The 4,632-nt window shown below is 44.6% G+C and overlaps 1 pseudogene; it reads left to right on the top strand.

The window, feature by feature from the left end:
- Positions 1-345: 345 nt before the first annotated feature.
- Positions 346-1,925, top strand: LOC130874126 (C-1-tetrahydrofolate synthase, cytoplasmic-like; annotated as a pseudogene).
- The last annotated feature ends 2,707 nt before the right edge of the window (positions 1,926-4,632 follow it).

The raw sequence follows: 4,632 nt of genomic DNA, 5'->3' as shown, positions 1-4,632 counted from the left end.
ATTGTGGTACATAATCATTTCTCCACATGTACATCACTCAGTTTGGTGATGAAAACTTACTATTTGGGCATATATGATTGTCCCCTATTAAGAGAACAGTAATTTTACATAGGAGAAAATAAGTCACAAAGAATGCTTCTTTCTCCAGATGGTGGTGGTGCACGCCTTTAATCCCAGCACTTGGGAGGCAGAAGTAGGCAGATCTCTGTGAGTTTGAGGCCAGCCTGGTCTACAAGAGCTAGTTCCAGGACAGGCACCGAAGCTACAGAGAAACCTTGTCTCAAAACAAACAAACAACAACAACAAAAAAGAATGCATCTTTCCTAGGGAAAAGTACAATCATAATTGGACTGGTGGGCCCTGGGCGAATTTTTCTTTGGAATAAAAGTTGGCACTGCAGGGGGTGGCTATTCCCAGGTCATTCCCATGGAAGAGTTTAATCTCCACCTCACTGATGATATCCACGCCATCATTGCAGCTAATAACCTCGTGGCTACTGCCATCCATGCTCAGATGCTTCTTGAGCTGACCCAGACAGACAAGACTCTCTTTAATCGCTTGGTACCTTCAGTAACTGGAGTAAGAAAGTTCTCTGATATCCAGATCAGAAGGTAACAGAGGTTAGGCATTGAAAAGACTGACCCTGCCACACAGACAGATGATGAGATAAACAGATTTGCAAGACTGGATAGTAATCCAGAAATCATAACGTGACAGAGAGTGCTGGACATCAACGACAGATTCCTGAGGAAGATCACAGTCGGAAAGGCTCCAACAGAGAAAGGCCACACTCCGACGGTCCCATTTGATATCGCCGTGGCGAGTGAAATCATGGCCATTCTAGCCCTCACTAGTTCCCTGGAAGACATGAGAGAGAGACTGGGCAAAATGGTGGTGGCATTCAGTAAGAGAGAAAGACCCATCATGCCGAGGATCTGGGCGTGAGTGGAGCGCTGATGGTGCTGATGAAGGATGTAATCAAGCCCAAATTCATGCAGACCTTGGAGGGCACACCAGTGTTCGTCCATGCTGGGCCATTTGCCAACATCACACATGGGAATTCCTCCATTATTACAGTCAGGATTGCACTCGAACTTGTTGGCCCTGAAGGCTTCCTAGTGACTGAAGCAGGATTTGGAGCAGACACAGGAACAGAAAAGTTCTTCAACATCAGTGCCAGTATTCTGATCTCCAGCCACACGTGGGGTTCTTTTTGCCACTGTCAGGGCTCTTAAGATGCACGGGGCAGCTCCACAATCACCGCTGGGCTGCCCCTTCCCAAGGCTCACACAGAAGAGGACCTCAACTTGCTTGAAAAGGGCTTCAGTAACTTCGGGAAACAAATAGAAAATGCTAGGATATTTGGAGTGGCTGTGGTCATGGCCAGGAACACAGTCAAGACAGATACAGAGGCTGAACTGAACCTCATCTACTGCCTCTCCAGAAAACACGGGGTTTCTGACACTGTCAAATGCACCCACTGGGCAGGAGGGGCCAGAGGCATGGGGCCTTAGCCCCGGCTCAGGCAGTCCAGCGAGCATCACAGGCCCCCAGCAGCTTCCAGCTCCTCTATGACCTCAAGCTCCCAGTTAATGATAAAATCGGGATCATTGCACGGAAGATCTAAGGGGCAGATGACATCGAGTTGCTCCCAGAAGCGCAGAACAGAGCAGAGGTCTACACAAAGCAGGGCTTTGGGAATCTACCCATCTGCACAGCCAAAACACATTTGTTTTTGGCTCACAACCCAGAGCAAAAAGGTGTGCCCAGCTGGCTTCGTTCTGCCCATCCGTGACAGCTGTGCCAGCGTTGGCGCTGGTTTTCTGTATCCTTTAGTAGGAAAGAGGCACACAATGCCTGGACTCCCTACCTGGTCCTGTTTTTATGATATTGATTTGGATCCTGAAACTGTAATAAGTGAATAGATTGTTTGAAAAAAATCTTCCGTCTGCAAGAGGCCACTTTGTCTGGCCAGTGTCTGCTCAGGCCCCCTGAGGAAGTGTGCAGAAGTCCAGGAAGTCAGCCCCTGACAGGAAGAGCTTCAGGAATAGTGAGAGTTTCCCTAAAGCCTTTCACAGCCTTAATTCACATCATTGTGTAGAAATTAATATAAATCATGTCTATTTACTTAGTGAAAGTCCACAGGATAAATGGAATAATTTTGCTACCTTGGTGTTGAAATGTAAAGAAAAAAAATGCTTTTTTCCCATGAAGGTAAGCACTGCTGTCTGTTCTTTGCTGCCCGCTAAGGGTCTGGATAAATAAAAGGCTGATTAAATAGAGCCAGGCCCGGGAAAAGGGAATGGCGAGACCCCATCTCTTGTTGGCAACCATTCACACATTCACACCTGTTCTCTGTTTCTTGTCTCTCCTTTGTGTGGCTGGGTAGGATGGGCAGGGCCAGCGGGAGAGGCAGCAAACTTCAAACCCCTGGAGGACAAAGGTGTTTGTTGAACAGAGAGAACTTCCTGTGTAGCAAGCCCTACTCACAGGGGAATTCTGGATCACTCAAAGACGCATGTCTCTGTCAGCCGGTCAGCTTAATGTATGGAAAGATAACCCGAGAAATAGCAGAATTCCAGTCCCTCATGGATTCCATGGGTGTTGGACTTGTGATTTGGTCAGGCCATAGGTCGTATACCATGTTAGATATCACCACAATTTGGAGGACTCCCCTTTGGAGAATTCTGAGGTGAGGGAGTCTGTGGGCTTCAGATTTCCATGGACAGTTCCCTTCTGGTGATCTCTAACTACCTGAAGGTCATCTGAGCTCGGACTTAATCAGCCTGGCATCTCACTAACCCTTTTCCCTCCTCCAGGCAAGGTGGTATCACAGAAGGAAGTCCTAACTTCCATCATAAGTTAGTGGTGATGCATTGATTGATTCGGGCTCCAGCCTTCTAAACCCCTCCTGCCATTACCACCCACCACTTCGCTAAGTGCATGGGAGAAACAGACAATCCTGACATCTCTGTGTTACCTTTTACAGGGAATATTAAGCACATTTACTAGTATTTAATTACAAAATTATTGTGAGTTTCCTGGAAAAAGCTGAGAATGGTTAAGAAAATACAGGGAAGGAAAACAGCATTTTCCTTTTATTTTTCTGTAGCAAACATTGTATATTTGATTATCTTGTCTTGTTTCTGAATCAAGGACTCTATTGTTCACATTGTGCTCTAATTACTTTTCACTCAACAGTATATTTAGAGCATTTTCTTCTGTGTTCTTTTAAAGCGGAATTTGGTTTGGTAGACTACACAGTATTCTCTTTCGTTGATATCTATATACCATCTCTTATATAGCCACACCCCATAGACCACACCTTATATAAGCATACCTCATAGACTGCCCCTTATAGACCACACTCTATATAACCGTACCCTACTATTATTTGTCTGGAGGTCTTTTTTGTTTGTTTTTTTACAACTAACTTTTGTCTTTTATTCTATCAGGATTATATTTTCATTATCACAAAGCCACACAGGCACACACATATAAGGTAAGTATCTAAAAACAACGACAACAAAAACAACCTAAGTTTCATACTTCCCATATACAATGTCACAGTGTAAAGACGCCTGATCCAAATGGAAACTTGGGGGGACCGTAAGAGAAACTCAGTCTGCTCAACTGAGACGCAGTCCTGAAGGGCAAACATCAAATCCCACAGTTCATGTTTAGAACCTGGGGCTTTGTGTGGCATCACGTGGTCCCAGTGGTATTGCTCCCCCCGCCCCCCCCCCCCCAGCCTGCAGACAAGAGTTCTCTTGTCTCTGGTCTATGTGTGCCTTGTTATTAGGCCAAGTCCACTTGGTCCCTGCAGCTTTCCTGAGCAAATGCCCTCCATTTCCTATCTGCAACATCCTGGAATTTCCACTGCAAACTAGGCTTCACTACTTTCCCAGTTTTAAACAAAAGCCTCTTGGGATCTTCTTGCAGAGAATCCAAGCCTGACACATATCTCCTGGCCACAGCACCATTTTGAACCCTTGGCAGATGCCTCCAGGTCACTTTTAGTGTTTATTTATGTATACATATATGCATACCTATGTGCTATACAAACATACATATATATGTAGACTTATGTACATGTTTGCATGTATATGTATTAGAGGCCACAGATCATTATCAAATATCTTCCTTGATTGCTCTCCACTTTACCTTTCTAAATAAGTGCTCTCACTAACCCTGGAACTCAGAAATTCAGCTAGAATAACAGGCTTGCAAGATCTGGGATCACAGCATGTGCCCCTGAGCCAGGCTTTTAAGTGGACTCTGAGGATTGTCCTCATGTCTGAACAGCAAGTACTTTACTGACCGAGTCATGCCCCAATCCTTATAATAACTGCTTAAGAGTATGAATCTCTTATCAGTTATAGTTTGTCTACACTGTTTTGCCACAACACTAAATTCCTTCACATTCTTTTACTCTAAAACATCTGATTTTTCACAGCTTTTTGTTTCACTTATTGCTCTCACTTTAAATCTGGAATGAACACGGTTTTTCTGTCCTGCCAGCAAACTCCCAAAATAACCAAGCAGAGACTTATTAAGGATTATACATGCTTAGCCACTATCTCAGGCTTTGTTACTAACTAACTCATAAACTCTAACATTGGCATAAAAAAA

Source organism: Chionomys nivalis, chromosome 5 (genome assembly GCF_950005125.1).
Source record: "Chionomys nivalis chromosome 5, mChiNiv1.1, whole genome shotgun sequence".
In the NCBI taxonomy this organism is placed as follows: domain Eukaryota; kingdom Metazoa; phylum Chordata; class Mammalia; order Rodentia; family Cricetidae; genus Chionomys; species Chionomys nivalis.
This window is presented reverse-complemented; position numbering and strand designations above follow the sequence as displayed.